This window comes from Acromyrmex echinatior, chromosome 11 (genome assembly GCF_024713525.1).
Source record: "Acromyrmex echinatior isolate Ae372 chromosome 11, ASM2471352v2, whole genome shotgun sequence".
NCBI lineage: Eukaryota > Metazoa > Arthropoda > Insecta > Hymenoptera > Formicidae > Acromyrmex > Acromyrmex echinatior.
Genome location: NC_141862.1, coordinates 9,157,023 through 9,178,877, shown reverse-complemented (window position 1 = coordinate 9,178,877; position 21,855 = coordinate 9,157,023). Strand labels below are relative to the sequence as shown.

The following is a 21,855-nucleotide window of genomic DNA, read 5'->3' as shown; positions in this document are numbered from 1 at the left end:
AATTATTTTATAGTTTCAATTGTTTTAATGTATTCAATGCAAACGCGATTTAAGATTGACTGTAATTTCAGATGCATAATAATTTGTTTCCGCTGCGAAAATTAATCGATTTTTACTTGGTATAATGCCAAGAAAGAGTAAAAAGCATAATAATCTTGAAGGCATAATAATATAAGAATTATTTTTTGAGAACAAATTAATATGTCTCAATTATTTTCTAATTTTAATACATTCAATGCGAATGTATTAAACGATTCGAGGTTGATTTGAACGTTATATCAAATGTATAATTTGTCTTCGCTGCTAATCGATTTCTACATTGAAAAATTTTCTGGTTGAAAATAGACAAATCAGAAGATTTCTAATCATATCAATCAGAATTTTAGCTGAGACAATCAGATGTCTAATTAACTATGATAATCAGAATTCTAATCTAATTGATACGATTAGAATCTTCTGGTTCGTCTATTTCCAACCAGAAATTTTTCTCCCCTACTCCTTATTTTATTGTCTGAATACGATGATTTCGCAGGATCTTCTATTCAAGGAGTTAGTTTGATGCAGGTTTCTGACACGTATTCTGGTGTCCAGAATACTATCTATAAGCATTGCAACGCCGATGTGATCTAGTTTACCGAAGTCGCTTCCCAAATGAACCGGTTTTACAGGCACAACTAGTGCGTACGATATCTTATTTACCGGGTCGTTTGCTTGTTTATGAGCATGTTACGAGCTACCGACGCGTGCGTTACCTCGTTCATTTCGATACTCTTCGTACTTTGCGTACGAATAATGTATTTCGAAACTTTAGGTTTACGATCGTTCAATCTTCGTAATGTTTGTCGCGCTTATTCTCGTTATTTTGTTTATCGTAATGTTAATTATCCGTTGGCTTTCGCGAGATACGATCTCGATTTATGACGTGACATAACGTCCCTGATATCCCGTCTGTAAAAGTCAAAGAAATTTTATTCAGTCGTGAATGATGCGAATGATCTTATCAGCCGTCAACCTATCACTGAGACGTAAATATAAAAATTTGATGACTTGCAATGTCAATGGAATTTAATCTTTGACGTGATTTTTTTATTCTGTCAATTTGACATCAATCATGATAACGATGATCAACGAATTTTGTACTATGATTGAATAAAAAAAAATAGAAAACGAGTTGTTTATTTGAAAGATGAAGAATCATCCGTAAAAAATTAATAGCACACAAAAATTTTTTAATTTTTTTTTAAATTATAGCAATTGATTATAATTGATATACGTAAATATATAGTATAAGAAAAACTTACATAAATTGTAAAAATGAATGTTTTTTTCAATCAAGTGAATTTTCACGTAAATACTTATATTTCATCATTTTATGTTTATTACTTAGTATACCTAAATCATGTAGCTATGCATTGTCATTGCATAAAATAATACAATGCTACAATATAAAAATATAAAACGAAAGATTTCTTATTATATAATGCCGACATTTTCTGAGCTAGTGCATAATCCGGGACAATACTAATCCGGAACAAACGCGTATAATCCGGTGCTTCTAGTCACGTTATTCTGTAATGCCTCTTTTAAACGTTCGTGTAATTGTTCGTAGAACTGCAGGCCGTAACAATTAAACGAGGTAATTTTCATGTACATGCGCAGTATGTTACTAAACAAATGTTAATATGAGATAATCCTTCAATATTTATTAAACGTTTAATAAATATGAAACTAAATATTGAAATCCAATGTTTCAACCATTCAATGTTTCAACAATTTTAATCTAATGAGAATAAACATTGCCTGTTTGATACTTCGCTTTAGAATTCTGCACACTCTGGAGGCAAATATATTACGGCTAACATCGAGACGGAAGAAATAACAGAGAAAAATAGCATGCTCGCACAACTTTCGTGAAGCCGGGCTTAAATCGCGTTCATGGCAATCCCGTTTCCTGGCCATCTCTAAAGCTTTTGTCTGCCTTGGCGCGAAATCGTGCCTTATGCGCGGACAATGGAGACAAGGTAGAGCAACAGCTCCTGGCAGCACGCGTCGTTCAGAGCGATTGTACGCGTGCCGGCGGTTGTTGAATGCGTGTGGCCGAGCGCGATAATTCGCCAAGAATGAACGTTAGCGGAGAGCACGAGCGTACGGTGAAACGTACCGAGCAAATTCGGAAAGGGAAAAACCTCCCGACGGAGACGTCCGTTCTTTTATCCGAGACGAAAAGAAGCTGTTCTCTCGTCTTTGTATGCGATGTCGAATCCCGGACCTTTGGTCGAGATCGTTTCCGTCACGAGATACTTGATCCCGTGATTCTCTCATGATCTGCGATAATTCACATGCTGATGGTCCATTTCGTTTCGCTTGAATCACGATGGTCGAGACGTTAATCGCGATGCCGGAAATTAGTTCCCGAGCGGATTTTATCGCATCTGTATCGAGATTCATTCCTAGACTATTTTTCTTCTCTTTTGCTTTTCGTCCATAAACACTTTATTCCTGCATTCCTGGAATAACTTTTGCCCCCATCTTTTGTTCGCGTGGGTTATATCGTAGGTGGATACGACTATTTCTGTGTTATATTAACACGAGACACGGCTGGAAACTGCCGACAGTGCGACGCCGAAGTAATTTAAAGTTAGTACGTGTTAAAAAATTGATTACGGAAGAATGCTCTTATTTGCATTAAAAATTCTACCAATCTATGGGTATTACTTTAGTCTATTTTATTGTATAAAATATATTGTAGATTAAAATATAGAATCGAGAAAGTGTGCATAGAATATTTCTGCATGAGGTCAATTTGCGTTACTGGAAATCTCCTAAAATTTTTTGCACTTAAAAGAAGATAAATATACATATATAATTATTTTAGAAAAAATATATAATTATTTTATCTCTAAATTTTAAGTAACTCTCCTTTTATTTAAATTATGTAAAAGGAGAATTACTTAAAAATTACTTCTGCAACAAATAAATTAAAATCCAAATTAAAACTAAGTAAAAAAATAACTTATAATAATTAATTTGAAAAATAATTGCTACATGAACGCATGCACTGTGCATGCGTTCATGCAAAATAATCATACAATTCATGAAAAATAATTCATGAAAAATAATCATACAATTACGAAAATATAATTTTTGTAAGGATTGAATTTTGAATCCATTATTTAATTAGATATAAAACAATCATGTATTATCTAAAATAAAAATTTTAAAGTATTATTTAAATTTTATACAAATCTATTTTTGCTAAGATCTTTAGAGAATATATATAATTATTTTAGAATTATATATTTTATAAAAAAATGTATAATTATTTTAGATAATACATAATTATCTTACATCTATAATTAAATAGTGGATTCAAAATTCAATGCTTACAAAAATTATATTTTCATAATTGTATGATTATTTTTCAGTAAACTGCATGCGTTCATATAGCAATTATTTTCTTAGTAAAAATAAATTTGTATAAAATTTTAAAGTATTATTTAAATTTTATACACATTTATTTTTGCTAAGATCTTTAGAGAATATATATAATTATTTTAGAAAAAATATATAATTATTTTATCTCTCTATAAATTTTAAATAACTCTCCTTTTATCTAAATTATGTAAAAGGAGAATTACTTAAAAATTACATCTGTAACAAATAAATTAAAATCCAAATTAAAATTCCAAAAAAAATAACTAATAATCATTACTTTAAAAAATAATTGCTATATGAACGCATGCAGTTTGCTGAAAAACAAGCATACAATTTTGAAAATATAATTTTTGTAAGCATTGAATTTTGAACCCATTATTTAATTAGATATATAAAACAATTATATATTATCTAAAATAATTATACATTTTTTTATAAAATATATAATTCTAAAATAATTATATATATTCTTTAAAGATCTAAGTAAAAATAAATTTGTTTAAAATTTTAAAATATTTAAATTTTATACAAATTTATTTTTGCTAAAATTTTCTTTAGAGAATGTATATAATTATTTTAGAAAAAATATACTTTATCTTTCTAAATTTTTAATAACTCTCCTATTATCTAAAATCTAAATTATGTAAAAAGAGAGTTACTTAAAAATTACTTAAAAATTTTATACAAATTTATTTTCGCTTATATCTTCTTTAAAAAATATATATACAATAATTATTTTAGAGAATATATAATTACCTTAGAGAATGTATAATTATTTTATAGAATTACTTTATAGAATTATTTTATAGAATATAGAATTATTTAAATCATTTTATTTAACAATGATTTAAAAATAATCATTTTTAAATTATTATCAAATAAAATGATTTAAAAACTAGCGAAAAAAAGGTTAATATTACACAAATAAAAAATAATATTTACCGCCAGGTTGTTCCATCAGTGCCCGATGTCTCTCCCAGACCTCCACCTCCTCTCAGAATATGCACAGGACACTCGCGTAAAACACTCGCGAATACACTATAATCGCGCGCGGACTATAACTTGAGTCCAATAACTAGAACGGCACTCGCGAAACGCGCGACACGATGAACCGGCTGCGGTTCGTTCATTTTCAAGTAAATCGGCGACGTTAGCTTCCCCGTTGGATTTTTACACGAAGAGAATGATTTTACTCAATATCTAAAAATTTATCTAGATATATACATTCAGACATATCCGAAAATTTTTAGATATATTTGAGAAAAATCATTCTTTTCGTGTAAAATATTCTCTGGGTACTGAGCCCCCTCACCACATCAAGGTGTACCCGTGAGAGGGAAGATAATCTGAAAAATATAATAAATAGCTATATTACTATGCTATTATTGCAATCGGTTAACTTTTAGAAACGAATATCATGTCTACAATCCGATATCATTGCGAAAAAGTCAAAGCAGATAAAAGGACTGAATCTTTTATTTATTCATAGATAATGTCTGTAAGATATGATTAGAATCTATAAAATAGGCTAGAGATTAATAAAAGGAAGAAATGTTTCTTTTATTAATTGTTCCAAAGTTACGGTTAATTTTTTAACGGATCGTAACGAAAGATGCACAAAAACAAAAATTAATTAAATTATTAAACTGTATTAATTGTATTGAAAGCAGAAATTGCGAATTTTTGCATGAGAGTACTCATATCAACGTTGCTTTTCTATGACTCGTGTGATATCGTTCGTACAAACAAGTAGCCGTGTCGCATACTACTCCTTTTCACATTTCTTTTTGAAACATATAATAATCGCAAAAAGTGCTAGGTATAATACGAAATATTGTATTTTATGAATATTCACATAATACGATTACTAGTATGAATAATTATTCATAAAGTATAATACAACGTTTCGTATTGTATTAGACATTCTTCGAAAAAGATTTCAAAAAATAATGTGAAAAAAAGCCGCGACACGACCATGTTGTTTGTACGAGCTTCGGTAAGGGAATAATAACTGCGCGATAACTAGGCGTAAACATGACGCGCCGTTCCGTGCCACCTCGTCCCATCCCCAACCGAAGGTCACGCGCCAACCGTCTAACTGTCGAAATACTAACGTTAACGCCTATTACAAAATCAGTAAAATAATCTATTCATTACGTTTTAATATTCTTCGATGAATATTACACGATGCTTTATTGTACGATTTACGTTTTATTTCGTTACGCACACAACTCATCTATACTTTAGGCCGATATTCATTGTCAGGGCTTATATTCAAGACCGTCTTAAGTATAATTTTAAGAAGTCACGAATCAGAGATTAATCTGTATTAACATCGTAAGACATTACTTAAGACAGTCTTGAAATAAGAACGGACTATGAATACCGCCCTTAAATATCTAATTAATATATCTGTAAATGTGTAATATATGATATTTCTATTTATATCCATTATTATATTTAGTTCAAATTGTTTCATAATTTAAAAAATGTTTGCGTTTATCTTTACTTAAAGAATGTACATTATTAATCTTATTATTAATCTTTGTTTGAACGTAAATCGTCAAAGAGAGTAATAAAGATTGAGATATAACTCTGGTACACACCTTAGTTTTGAGCAATACTTACTATTTGAGCATCCTTATGTAATTAATTAACAGTTCGCGTTCGTGAATCTCTAATTTTCGTAGATTAATGCGCGAGCGCCTTACGCCACACGTCCGTCTTGCTGCGAAGTCGCCGAACGAAAAGGATGACGATCGACCACCGCGCCGCGCCCCCCCTATGCCTTCGCCTCGCGACCCACCGCTTTTCGTCGCGCGCGACCCCCTCCCCCCCCCCCCGAGCTTTTCGCCGGGTGCATTTATAGCCTATTTAGGCGTTTGAAAAATATTGAACGGTTAGTACAATTATTCAAGTATTTTATATGATTTTGACAAACGGATATCGCCGTACATTTCGCGTTTTGCTTTGTGGCATCTCGGGCACAATCCTATATTACTTGCATGGTTCTCTTAAACGAATTAGTAATTATTCGCGTGAGATATTTTTAATATTTTCAATAATTCTCAATTTTCATAATTCTTTTTAATGATCCATTCTTCAATAAAGATTGATAAAATATTATATATATATATATGTTCTTTATATAAAGATAAATGCAAATTTTCCTAATATCGTGAAACAATTTGTGCCGAATACAGATTTAGCTAAGAGTACTAAACATCTTGTTAATCATTATTTAATTTTTCAGTTAATAAATTAATTTAAGACACTACTGTAACGCCGATCATGGCTCGATAAAATAACATACGAATTATTTAAAATAAAAAATGGAAAATAAGGTTCAGAAACTTATTTAAAATATAAAATCGTAAGAATATGTGCAAAAAACAGGTGCAAAAAGCTTGTTTAAATTAAAAGATATAAAATAGTTTCCGGAAAACTTATATAAAATATTAAATAAGAAATAAGTCAGAAGTGTAATTATTTAAATAAAATAATGAATTAATACTAAATAACGCTTTTAATTTTTTTATTTAAATTACATACATTAATTTTCGTCGCTTTTGCAAGTAAATGAAAATTATTAAACGGTTCTTACGTACATTTTGAAAGTATTTGTAAAATTGGATATTTACAACAAATTGTATATAAATTGTTATAATTAAATATAATTAACAAAATAAGAAAACTGTATTTTTTTATACAAAAATGTAAAATTCCGAAGCAAAAATATTTAAAGGATAAATATGTTTCATATATAATATATATAATAATATATGTAATATATATAAATATATAATATATATAATAATATATAATAATATAACAATATTTTTTTAAACATGTACATTATTCCAATTATAAAATGTTTTGAATGTCAATTTTAAGATATTGAAACATATTTATCCTTTAAATATTTTTGCTTCGGAATTTTACATTTTTGTATAAAAAAATACAGTTTTCTTATTTTGTTAATTATATTTAATTATAACAATTTATATACAATTTGTTGTAAATATCCAACTTTACAAATACTTTCAAAATGTACATAAGAACCGTTTAATAATTTTCATTTACTTGCAAAAGCGACGAAAATTAATGTATGTAATTTAAATAAAAAAATTAAAAGCGTTATTTAGTATTAATTCATTATTTTATTAATTATTTTATTTAAATAACTACACTTCTGACTTATTTCTTATTTAATATTTTATATAAGTTTTCCGGAAACTATTTTATATCTTTTAATTTAAACAAGCTTTTTGCACCTGTTTTTTGCACATATTCTTACGATTTTATATTTTAAATAAGTTTCTGAACCTTATTTTCCATTTTTTATTTTAAATAATTCGTATGTTATTTTATCGAGCCATGATCGGCGTTACAGTAGCGTCTTAAATTAATTTATTAACTGAAAAATTAAATAATGATTAACAAGATGTTTAGTACTCTTAGCTAAATCTGTATTCGGCACAAATTGTTTCACGATATTAGGAAAATTTGCATTTATCTTTATATAAAGAACATATATATATATAATATATAATATTTTATCAATCTTTATTGAAGAATGGATCATTAAAAAGAATTATGAAAATTGAGAATTATTGAAAATATTAAAAATATCTCACGCGAATAATTACTAATTCGTTTAAGAGAACCATGCAAGTAATATAGGATTATGCCCGAGATGCCACAAAGCAAAACGCGAAATGTACGGCGATATCCGTTTGTCAAAATCATATAAAATACTTGAATAATTGTACTAACCGTTCAATATTTTTCAAACGCCTAAATAGGCTATAAATGCACCCGGCGAAAAGCTCGGGGGGGGGGAGGGGGTCGCGCGCGACGAAAAGCGGTGGGTCGCGAGGCGAAGGCATAGGGGGGGCGCGGCGCGGTGGTCGATCGTCATTCTTTTCGCTCGACGACTTCGCAGCAAGACGGACGTGTGGCGTGAGGCGCTCGCGCATTAATCTACGAAAATTGGAGATTCACGAACGCGAACTGTTAATTAATTACATAAGGATGCTCAAATAGTAATATTGCTCAAAACTAAGGTGTGTACCAGAGTTATATCTCAATCTTTATTACTCTCTTTGACGATTTACGTTCAAATAAAGATTAATAATAAGATTAATAATGTACATTCTTTAAGTAAAGATAAACGCAAACATTTTTTAAATTATGAAACAATTTGGACTAAATATAATAATGGATATAAATAGAAATATCATATATTACACATTTACAGATATATTAATTAGATATTTAAGGGCGGTATTCATAGTCCGTTCTTATTTCAAGACTGTCTTAAGTAATGTCTTACGATGTTAATACAGATTAATCTCTGATTCTTCGACTTCTTAAAATTATACTTAAGACGGTCTTGAATATAAGCCCTGACAATGAATATCGGCCTAAAGTATAGATGAGTTGTGTGCGTAACGAAATAAAACGTAAATCGTACAATAAAGCATCGTGTAATATTCATCGAAGAATATTAAAACGTAATGAATAGATTATTTTACTGATTTTGTAATAGGCGTTAACGTTAGTATTTCGACAGTTAGACGGTTGGCGCGTGACCTTCGGTTGGGGATGGTACGAGGTGGCACGGAACGGCGCGTCATGTTTACGCCTAGTTATCGCGCAGTTATTATTCCCTTACCGAAGCTCGTACAAACAACGTAGCCGTGTCGCGGCTTTTTTTCACATTACTTTTTGAAATCTTTTTCGCGAAGAATGTCTAATACAATACGAAACGTTGTATTATACTTTATGAATAATTATTCATACTAGTAATCGTATTATGTGAATATTCATAAAATACAACATTTCGTATTATACCTAGCACTTTTTGCGATTATTATATGTTTCAAAAAGAAATGTGAAAAGGAGCAGTATGCGACACGGCTACTTGTTTGTACGAACGATATCACACGAATCATAGAAAAGTAACGTTGATGTGAATACTCACTCTCATGCAAAAAAGTCGCAATTCCTGCTTTCAATACAATTAATACAGTTTAATAATTAAACAGTTTAATATTTAATTAATTTTTGTTTTTGTGCATCTTTCGTTACGATTCGTTAAAAAATTAACCGTAACTTTGGAACAATTAATAAAAGAAACATTTCTTCCTTTTATTAATCTCTAGCCTATTTTATAGATTCTAATCATATCTTACAGACATTATCTATGAATAAATAAAAGATTCAGTCCTTTTATCTGATATCGGATTGTAGACATGATATTCGTTTCTAAAAGTTAACCGATTGCAATAATAGCATAGTAATATAGCTATTTATTATATTTTTCAGATTATCTTCCCTCTCACGGGTACACCTTGATGTGGTGAGGGGGCTCAGTATCCAGAGAATATTTTACACGAAAAGAATGATTTTTCTCAAATATATCTAAAAATTTTCGGATATGTCTGAATGTATATATCTAGATAAATTTTTAGATATTGAGTAAAATCATTCTCTTCGTGTAAAAATCCAACGGGGAAGCTAACGTCGCCGATTTACTTGAAAATGAACGAACCGCAGCCGGTTCGTCGTGTCGCGCGTTTCGCGAGTGCCGTTCTAGTTATTGGACTCAAGTTATAGTCCGCGCGCGATTATAGTGTATTCGCGAGTGTTTTACGCGAGTGTCCTGTGCATATTCTGAGAGGAGGTGGAGGTCTGGGAGAGACATCGGGCACTGATGGAACAACCTGGCGGTAAATATTATTTTTTATTTGTGTAATATTAATCTTTTTTCGCTAGTTTTTAAATCATTTTATTTGATAATAATTTAAAAATGATTATTTTTAAATCATTGTTAAATAAAATGATTTAAATAATTCTATATTCTATAAAATAATTATATAAAGTAATTCTATAAAATAATTATACATTCTCTAAGGTAATTATATATTCTTTAAAATAATTATTGTATATATATTTTTTAAAGAAGATATAAGCGAAAATAAATTTGTATAAAATTTTTAAGTAATTTTTAAGTAACTCTCTTTTTACATAATTTAGATTTTAGATAATAGGAGAGTTATTAAAAATTTAGAAAGATAAAGTACTATATTTTTTCTAAAATAATTATATATATTCTCTAAAGAAAATTTTAGCAAAAATAAATCTGTATAAAATTTAAATATTTTAAAATTTTAAACAAACTAATTTTTACTAAGATCTTTAAAGAATATATATAATTATTTTAGAATTATATATTTTATAAAAAAATGTATAATTATTTTAGATAATATATAATTGTTTTATATATCTAATTAAATAATGGGTTCAAAATTCAATGCTTACAAAAATTATATTTTCAAAATTGTATGCTTGTTTTTCAGCAAACTGCATGCGTTCATATAGCAATTATTTTTTAAAATAATGATTATTAGTTATTTTTTTACTCAATTTTAATTTGGATTTTAATTTATTTGTTGCAGAAGTAATTTTTAAGTAATTCTCCTTTTACATAATTTAGATAAAAGGAGAGTTACTTAAAATTTAGATAAAATAATTATATATTTTTTCTAAAATAATTATATACAGTCATGAATATACGGCCTCACTCGTCCCGAGGTAGAGTGGACTAAATTGAGTAGGAAAATCCTCTACCATTTTGTAATGCTCGCAATAATTAACGAGATATTAATGTTTAAAGATAGCCGTATCTCGCGTCCGCTCGACTTACAATTGTCAAAGGTACGGCCCACCGAGCGTATGGTGCGCGGGCCGTGAGGAGTGGGAATGTCCTAGCAGGCGCGCCGCGCCCTTTGAGCTTAGATGCTCGCGACGGTAAGCCCCGCTCCTCGCGCGCTCGGTGGGCCGTACTTTCGGCAATAATAGGTCTGGAGGACGTGCACATTCGGCTATTTTTAAACGTTAATATTTCGTTAATTATTGCGAGCATTACAAAATGATAGAGGACTTTTCTACTCAGTTTAGTCCACTCTATCTGCTCGAGACGAATGGGGCCGTATATTCATGACACCCTGTATATTTATTAAAGAGACAGAAAGCGAAGATGCTGAATGCAAAAAGTATACAAGCAACACGAACAAAACTTATTTTCTTACAAGATTTATATCATTTATATTTCCTTATTGAATTTTATGACCAATTTATAGTTGTTTCTTTTTTAAATGATTACAAATTTTGAAGTTTTCTATATCTTGTTTGTCTCATTTATATAAAATATATGAGATTCACGATTTAAGGGCAGAGATACTATATAACACAAAAGCATTGAACCTGATAGTATATAATTTCGAGAATAAAATGGATAAAGTTCGTTGAAAATGAACTGACACGTGGGAATGAGATTCGGGACGCGAATATAACCGCGAAATGACATTAATTTGAATCACGGGAAGAGAAGAGACGTTCCTCCCTTTTTTAGATGAGAGAGAGAGAGAGACAGAGAGAGAGAGAGAGAAAGGGACGGGGGAAAGCTCTTTTCGCGGATCGTAACTCTCGCGAAGAATTTCCGTTAAACCCGTGTCAGGGCTTGCAAAACTGACAGACGAGACGAGACGGACGCTCGTAAAACGTTCTTCTCCACAAGACTCGCCACCATTCCATAAGATTCTTCGGCTTACCTTCCACCAGTGGGGGGCTACATCTTCATGTTTGCAACACAGCCAAGAGTCCTCGCTATCGCGGATATTAAACGCTGGCTTAGACAACATTACACGGCCGTATAATACCAGGCATTTCTTTAGTAGTTGGAAAGACGGAGCATGTTCTTCTGAAATAACACCGCATGACGTGTTCCGACATCTCATCATATTTTTATCTTATTTTTATCTCTCGTTGCTTACTTCGTCTTTATTTTTTTTATGTTACATCATTATTGCTTTTACTCTTGTTATTTAATTTTTTATAATAGCCTACTTTAAATATGTATATATAATTTAATTTATTATATATATATATATATATATATATATCTACATTATAATATTTATATAATTATATAAATTAAGTAAGACATATATGCAATAATTGAAAACGAAATATTATTGTGTAGCTATATGTATGAGGGTTACTTTCATGGTTCTATAACGTGGTACTCTAAACTCAACGAAATTATACTGGTTTCCTAGAAACTATGCCTAATTGTTGCCCGAATATAACTAAAGGTTAAAACGTGAACGTATTTCACACGGAAGTTATAATATTCGTGGGCTTCGTGGACACGTGTTTTAACAGCGCTGCCATTGACTCGTTATCGATCCTTCTTGTGATCACCGTTTTCTCATCGGTTAATTTAGTTAGTAACTTTCTCGCGAGATAATTCCAAATGAACCTCTCCCAAATGAACTTCTTCTCAATCGGATTTCGTAATTAACTTATCCGCTTTTCTTTACTTTTGGCCTATCTCTTTAGCCATTTTCTACTCTTTCTATCCGGATTTAAAAGCGGTCGTGGCCAGAGATTTCCTTGCTAACTCAAGAGCTCGTTAATTTACTGGCAATCATAATTCTGCTGAATCTCTTAAGTTTATTAGATTACTGCAATGCGTACTTTCAATATAATTTTAATCGACACGATTATTGTAAAATTCATCACACTAAAATTTCTAATCAATAAAACTGAAACCCAAATATTATTTTTCCATTGTAATAAAATGATAATTTTGATAAAGATATTTCGTAAAATCAATTATTGTTCTTATTTTCAAGTTCTCATTTAAGTTGTTTTTAAAAATCATTGTTTCCAAAACATTTAATTTTTATAACAACTTGAACAATTATTCTAATATTTCCATACAAAGTTATTATGGAATTATAATTATTATTGCAATTAATGATTGAATAATATCTCAATGATGTGATTTTGGGTTATACCATTATGATATTTACAGCAAATTAGTTTATACATATAATAAGAGAGAAGATTGCCATTTTCGATCGAAGCGATTTTTGCATGGTATTTATGGTTAGTAATATTCACATATATGAATATACAAATGTAAGCTGAAGTGATATTTTTCATAATAAGCTATTTATAGGTTTTTAGGACGCTAATCAATTTTGTTATTAAATCAATGATTAATTAATTTATTTGTGAGATTATTATTTTAGTTCACGATTGCATTTCAAGCCTGTCAAATCGAATGGCACATTTATAGAACTAATAATTGTATTTATATATTCACATACGAATATTATTAACAATAAGCAGGAAGACCCACTTTCATAAGAAATGACAGTCTTCTCTCTTATTTAAATTTATACAGTCTATTTCATTTAAAATTAGTTTAAATAATTTAATTACGTTGAAGTTTTTATCTCACGTTCTCAGAATATCCAATATGGCCGCGTGTAAGTATCACGTATAATAATCCAAATAATAATTAATGAACATTTGTTTGAGCCAACTTTGAAGATTACTATAATTTTCACGACGTACGCTTCGCGAAACTTCGCCAATTATACTTTCGGCTTCAGTATCTTAAAGCAGAAATAGTCTCGGACTCATTCCGGATATAACGTCGTAATTAATAGCAGCGGTCGTGGCATCCCGAGCGCAGCCCGACAATTTCGCGGCTCCGACTGAGTAATCACTAATTGCGAATTCGGGCATAATCCCACGATTATCCTGCGATAGCGTTGTACCGAGCTTTAATTGATAATCTGCACGTAGGCGTGGAAAACACGGAAAACTTTAATATAGCCTCGCGCGAGCGAACGTGCATACGCTAACTTTATTATCTGAATTATTAGACGTGCTTTTATCGTCTCATAAATCTGACGATAACGAGTTCATTAAACTCGATTTCACGGCAAGCTTCTTCTCCTCTTCGCCTCGTACGCTCTTCAAAATTCCAATCGAGCTTTTATTTCGCGACGTACATTATTACATTTGATCTCGGCTTAGCATCACCACACGGTCCTCTGCAGATCTCTGTTCATCTTGTCATACTCTGGATATCGGAAATCAGGTCAGTCCTCGGCTATCCAAGGTATCGACTATTATTAATTTAAGCACTTTTGATAATGTATTATCAAGCTCCAAAGCGAATATCAGTAAAGATAAATATTAAAAGATTTCTCAATAAGAATTATTGGTTAAAAAAATTAAGTGAAGTATTGTTTATAATAGTTGTAGTATATGGCATACTGAAGCTATATAAAATATCTCAAAGTTTACTTCTTAAAATATTACATAGCAAGAAAATTCTTGAAAAAATAAGTAAAATTATTTTGAATAATTAAATAAAGTTATCGTAAATTTTTATTTTAAACAGTAATTTTTGAAATAATAAGGATTTAAGTATGACCAATTGTATCTTTAGACGGTCACTTGTAAACATTACATTATTATTATAGCGCGTTGAATAAAGGATATTCACTATCGCGTGACTGTAACTTATAGAGCAAGTCATCTAAAACGTAGTCTGTAATTGGTCATATTTAAATTTGTATCTTGATAAACTACTGCTTAAAATAAAAAATACAATAACTTTTCTCCTTAATTCTTCAAAAACTTTCTTCCTATAATATTTGGAGTTAATAAATTTTGGAATTCCTTATATATTTTAAATAATACATAATAGAGCGATAGTAAATCAATTGTTACTAGTGTTCCATGAAACGTTTCCTTTATAATTAAAGTTTTGATAAATATCTCGCTTACACAATGCGGAATATATCCGTCGGCGTCATTGTTACCACTAGAATAACGACGTAATTATCGTCGGCGAGTAGTTCACGCGGACATTTAACGCGAAAACGAGGAGTCGCACGCCATTGAGTTGAGAAACTGGCACGTGCCTCTCGACGGCGTGTATAATGAGTTGGCGGCCAATTATGCGCTCGATCATCTAGCGCCACTCTTATGCATCGAGCGTCGTATCCCCTTGTCGTTGATCAGAGTCGCGTGTTTACACCGTCCATCATGCTAAACGAATGGAAAATACGTTAGAAAAACGGAAAGCCCCAAGTGTCACAATTACTCTCGCAAACTCGATCGTTTACTATAGCCAGAATAACATAATCAATCATTTATTCTCAAATAGAACTTTTCTCTTGTGCAACTCTGATGCTGTAAATAATTACTATTATTCACGAAGTCATATGACAATGGTATATTGTGTTAAACATCTTTATTGTTGCACCAGAATCTCTCAATCACTGTCAATTTTTTAATTTAAGAATTCTTTGATCAAATTTTTTGTATCTACAGAGAAATTGATAATAAAACTTTATTAATTAAGATAATTATAAATGCAATTATTATAGCTATTATTGCTTGTCATTTTTAAATATAATTCTCTAACAAATGTCGATAATGTTAACTTTCGACAATGATATTCATTGTATTTTTATGGTTTCGTTTCAATCATTGCCAATTTTTTTGTAATTCGAGAATCCTTCGATCATTCTGCATATAAAAATTGATATAGCTTCTTTGTGATTAATTATAAAATTGAATGCAATCGCTATTATGTCTTGTCGTTTTTTGTAATATAAATGGCAAAGCTATTTAATATATCGGCAATGTTAACTTCCGACAATAATATTTATCGTATTTCTATAATAAATTAATTTTAATCATCGCATATCTTTTAATTCGAGAATCTGATCAATCTGCATATAAAAATTGATATTGTTTCTCTTTGATTAATTAAAATAATTGAATGCGATTGTTATTATTGCTTGTCATTTTCTGGTATAACTGCAAGTTATTCAGCAAAGCTATTCAGTATCAACAATATTAACTTTCGACAATGATATTTATCGTATTTCTATAATAAATTAATTTCAATCGCATATCTTTTAATTCGAGAATCCTCTGGTCAATTTGCATGTAATAAAAATTCGATTAATTAAAACAATTGCAATTGCTATTACTATATTGTAGTATAATTCTCTGGTAAAACTATTCTGCACAAATATTGTCAACTTTTGATAATGATACCATGATTTACCATGTTTCTATGATAAATTAGTTTCAAATGTGTCAACGATGTTGATCCACAATATTGTTATAATATATATATAGAATTTCGACATCAATTAAATCATTTCAAAATAGAAGAAATTAGAGTTTCAATATTATTTATCTCTTTTGAGAAGGAAGCTATCTTTGTTTGCAATAAAAATATATTAATAAATTTTGTACATGAAGATTAAGGTTGTATTGCACCATTTAAGGATTTTTATATATACAAATGCGTTAATATTTATATATTTATATATTTAGAATAAACTATGTACATAGGCATGTTGTGTTTATAATATTCTATTTTTACTCGATAACGTTTATATTATTTATTTACTTTATTTGTTTATTATTATTTACATTATTATAAACTAAAACTGACTTTAAAAAATTAATTGTACGAGTACGTTACATATTCGAAATGACTTATTCAAAGGTTTTTTGCGATTCAAAGATTAGTTATAAAAATTTTTTTTTTTAGCACAAATAAATATTTTATTTATTTACAGAACAATTAAGCTCTACTTCACAATGTAATTCTACAAACATCGAAACATCTTGAATACTTAAAATACTTGTATAAAAATTGAGATTTTTGTTATTATTTTATCCATTTCCATTATTTCCATTAGAGCACAAATTAAAACAAAATATTATTTATTGAAATAACTTTTGATTCGGATAGTAAACCGTCACTATTTTTCGTCACTATTTTAAATGCAATCTAGAATAGTTCGTAATTTTTTCATTCTTTCGAAAATATGTGTAATACATCCTTAAAACGCAACGATCGATGAGTACCACGAGAATCGCAGCAACGCGGGAGAGTAAGGAGGGTGCACCGTGGGATGAATCGAGTTTCCACGAGCATGTCCGGAGAGGGTCCAACCCGGCAATCGTCGTTCCGTTGCTGTCAAATAAACGTCTCGCGCACACACGACTGCGGACCGACCGACTCTCGTACCTTCGTTAGCCGACTTTCCCGGTGCTATGGTTCACGATTATGTCCAGAGTTTCCCAATTGGGTCGCGGGGGTGTTCTGTGAGTATTAACGTCGCGAGCTCTCACTATATACAGAGTGTCTCCAAACTCGTACAATAAAATTTTCTGATGAACGCACACTACAAATAACACGTTGTTCCGGAGTTTTTAATTGAATTTTTCATAACGTAATTTCTTACGGTAAACTTGAAAGCTCATGTAGTGTTAATAAAGTTTAAGAAAATTAATTATTGTCAAAAGGAATAATTAATTTTTATTGTAACGTAAAATAAAAAATTTGATTACGTTTACGTCTTTATAGTGGAAGTAATTTAATATTAGATTTGGTAGATGCATTCTATGCATTTACTAGACGTAAACCATAAAATTAATTATTTTGAAATTAAAACTCTGTTTAAATGAAATCGATTTGAGATTTACTGAATAAAGTTTTATTGTGTAATAATTTAAGTAACATTCGTGTTGCGTAAAACTATCTTGAAAACCATTAAGCTGGCATTTTCATCAAGACAAAGCCGTCTAGAGATTACTTAAGGAATCATAGATGTCCAGAACATCTATTTGGATCTAAGACCACCGTGTATATAATGGTAGATAGGGCTCCTCGAGTATAACGGACTTGCAAAATGGATCGCGGCCATTCTCGCGGTTGCCCCATCGGCGAGCATTTTGCCTCCGGTCAGCGGATTCATTCCGGTGTGTCCCTCGTGTCTTCCCGCTGGTGTACCTCGTAAATTAAGTATTCGCGGCGAAAATGCATACACGGCCACTATATTCGAGCAATATTGTCCGCGACCATTCCTCGGGGCCAGGAATACTCGAACTTCATAATTATGACAAGGAACCGCTTGTTGCAGTCCAATCACAAGTTTGTGAACTGAAGTTGAACGTGGCTCAAGTTACGATAATGAGTAACTGTACTGTGTACAAGGTTGTCTTAAATACAGTCTTAAGACGTCATAAATCAATCTTAGAGTATTAACATTTGAAAATATTATTCGAGAATAGATATGAATATTGGCCTATTTGTGTCAAAATAAATCAAATAAATCTATTTCTATGAATTGCAATTGTTTTAAAGTAAACAATGTCCATGTTAACGTTATGTTTAGTAAATAAGAAACTAACTTTAAGTCGAATTTAATATATTTTTTGAGTTAAATGATTTAACTCCATAATTCTAGTTAAATTAACGACATATTAAGTAAACGTAGTTGCGTTGTTCTATAGAAATGAATATTCTCCCGTCGACAATGTGCAATTTTTATTCTTCGTCCACAATCTGATCTTTCAAATTTCAGTGCAGGTTTTTATATTGTTTCAAACTGTATAGAAATCTGAAAAAATTCTTACGTACTTGTGAAAGCTTTAACAATGAGTTTTTACCATCATAGGAATTGATTGGATTTTTTACATATTTAAATTTATTTCAGAATTTATAATCAAAAAACCAAATTGTGCCTTTGAAATCCAACATTGGTGGATTAAAAATAACTTAAGTTGAGTTTAATTTGATGGTTTTAATTAGAAATTTAACGGGTGTATGAAGTTTTACAAGTTTTTCATAATGATGTAGCACAGCGAATGATTCTGTTCAATAAAGTCATAATTTTATTGCGTAATATCTTTCGAATGGAACATGCTACGATCCAAGTAACGTCGAAACGCTTTCAAAATTTGGCTCCAGGCTCGGTTCTCGACAGTGCGATCACTACGAAGTTCGATTTCGGGATTCGATTCTAGCATAATAGAGCTTGAGAGACGTCCGATTGAGAGATTTATCTAATTACACCGAAGAGAGCCGCCTTTGAGCATGGCGTTTGGACAGAGGCTGGAGCAAAGCGGATCGCAAAGCGCGCTTCGACTGACCGCGTGCTAGTTACGCAATGCGATATTGAACGTAAAAGCCGCGTGCGATCTTCACCGACCTCGTTATAAAGCGCTTTGTGAGTTGGGCACGCCGAGGCCTTGGCAACGTTAATCAGAGGCAATTATCGACGTCGAAGGCAGGATCGGTGAGGCTACGAAATCTCGCGTGCGTCTAGATGGTACGTGCGCGCGCTTAATTAAAATATAATCGACCTCTTTGGCCGGATCGTCACGTTTCGTGCTTCGTCATGCCATCGGAAGAGGTGGTTTGCTTAGTGCGTGTTCTTGCCGAGATTAAGTCTCATATCTTTACTGTACATTTAGCTCAATGTCGCTATGTCTGATAATCATCTTACGTAACGTCGAACGCGTTCTTCGAGGTAAGAAAATATAAGGTTGGAAAATATATTCACACGGTGAAACGTCTATGGAAAAATAATACTCTACTTAAGTAAGATAAAAGTGTAAAATGTTATTCTAGATTTTTATTCTTTTACATTAGTAAATCTCTAGTGTCTGCGGATCTGCGAAATTAGCACGACGTTCCATAAATATAAAAAAAAAATAATGATAGTTCTAGTAACTTTTTTCATAACTCTACAGTTCTTTATAAAAATAAAAGAATATTCATTTTTTATATTCACTAAAAAACCAAAATTAGCACGATAAATTTTCTTAATTTTTATCATAAAAATTCGTTATTACTTTTTTTATATTCATAGAATGTCATGCTAACTTCACAGCTCCAGTATCAGTACTATAAATATTAACCGATAATTCTGTAATGAGTACTTGTCACCTAGTTTGCGCGTTCATAAATTTTGACGGCATTATATGGATGATAAGGCTCAAGTTTATCCTGATCGATATTCGCGGATTTGAACATTTTCTTCAATTACATTGTGAAAATTTGTTTATAAATATATTCTTCACAATCTTACATACAATTTTAAGTTTCATAATCTTATTTTTTCGGATTTAATTTTTTAAATGAAAAAAATTTAATTAAATTAACCTCAAGTAAAGATACATTAATTTGAAGTATACTGAATCCACGAATATATATACCAGTTAAAGGAATTTTGGAGCGAATATTGTGCTATGTAAGTGTTAAAGTACCGAATGCAAGAAATTAATTTAGCGCATAATATCATGCTCCATGACAGAATCCTCTATTTCTGTGTCCATCGTGAATCTGAATGACGACGAAAGGAAAGAGCTCTTTGCGAAACGACGTGGAAATAGATCGCAGCCGTTCGCTTACTCGGCGACCGCACGACACATTCCACCTCTTTTTCCAGACGTTATCCAGAACTACAGCGAAGATCTATACCTTTCGTCCACGTACGGCATACATCGCTATGTACAGGATGTCGCAAAATTAATAGTCACGACCTAAAGTAATGATGAAGTTTCGAGAAATAATTTGTAATACATAATATAACTATAATTAAAAGAGTTTTAATTCATAAATCTCGGAGTACATAAATAGAATAGAACAAAAGCGCAATTCCATAAATTTTAAAATTAGGAACTTGATGATATGTATGTCACAGGAAATTCGATTAATCGAGCATTATGCGTAATGGCCGGTCAAAACAGGTGTGCATTATGCATATTGGTCGACCATTATGCATAATGTCTGAATTAATCAAATTCCTGTGTATATATACATAAGATGTCTAACATTAGGAACGTTTAAAGAGTTAACATTTACATAAATATTTAAATAAACGATCAAATTTTTATTTTTTTTTATCAAGAATGAATAGATCTCTTAATGAATTAATGGTTAATAATAAAATATCATTTTTCAGTGACATTATAAGTAATTGAATTTTAATAAAACTTTGATCGAAGTTTATTAATAATGATATTTAATGCTGAAAATTAAAAATTTACAACAGGCTACATATAATCAATAAATCTCCGCATTGTGAAAGATTCATTTCCAGATTTGATTTGCAGGAACCTCGCCTGAAATATGTCCAACGTTGGGACATCCTGTACATGTCGACCCCAAGACTTCCGGTTTTATCGCGGTTCATCCCGTTATCGGACGACCGCATTTATTCGTGGCTATACGCGCGCTGGATTCTCGTTCTTTTCTCGTCGCTCTCTCCTCCCTCTTTCTTTTTCTGCTCTTCAAAGTCGAATCACCCTACACCCACCACCATCCACCTCGTTGCCAAGTCCGTGAGACGCGCATTACCGTAACGTATCCGTAACGGCCGTTAAGAACGTGAACTCACGATACCACCGCCATTGTCCCATAGACGCAAAATGTCCTTTGGCAGAAATACCGATCGTAGATTTCGGGCGTGAAGGTGATGTTGCTACCCATGCTCATCGTCCTTACGGGGCGAAAACTGTATAGAGTATGCTCGAGGTCCGTGAGCTCGTATCCATCCCGCCAATCTTGATCTTATCTTTCTAGGTCTTTTTACGATATAGCTATCGAGATACGAGTTGGAGCATAAAAGTGTCCGTGGTTATTTTTTTATCCTTAGCGATTATGTCTGCTTTAACTGATATTTTAATGAAACTGATATTTTTATGCTACAGTGATTAAAATTGCAA

At 31.2% G+C, this 21,855-nt stretch overlaps 1 protein-coding gene and 1 long non-coding RNA gene across 6 annotated transcripts in view; one reads left to right on the top strand and one right to left on the bottom strand.

Moving 5' to 3' along the window:
• LOC147908131 (uncharacterized) overlaps nt 1-4,765 on the bottom strand; it is a 75,751-nt gene extending 70,986 nt beyond the window's left edge. Inside the window, exon 1 of the long non-coding RNA XR_015546683.1 lies at nt 4,378-4,765. This is a non-coding gene — a long non-coding RNA (uncharacterized LOC147908131). The remainder of the gene's footprint in view (nt 1-4,377) is intronic.
• Fur2 (furin-like protease 2) overlaps nt 1-21,855 on the top strand; it is a 390,070-nt gene that overhangs the window by 310,833 nt on the left and 57,382 nt on the right. The window lies entirely within an intron of this gene.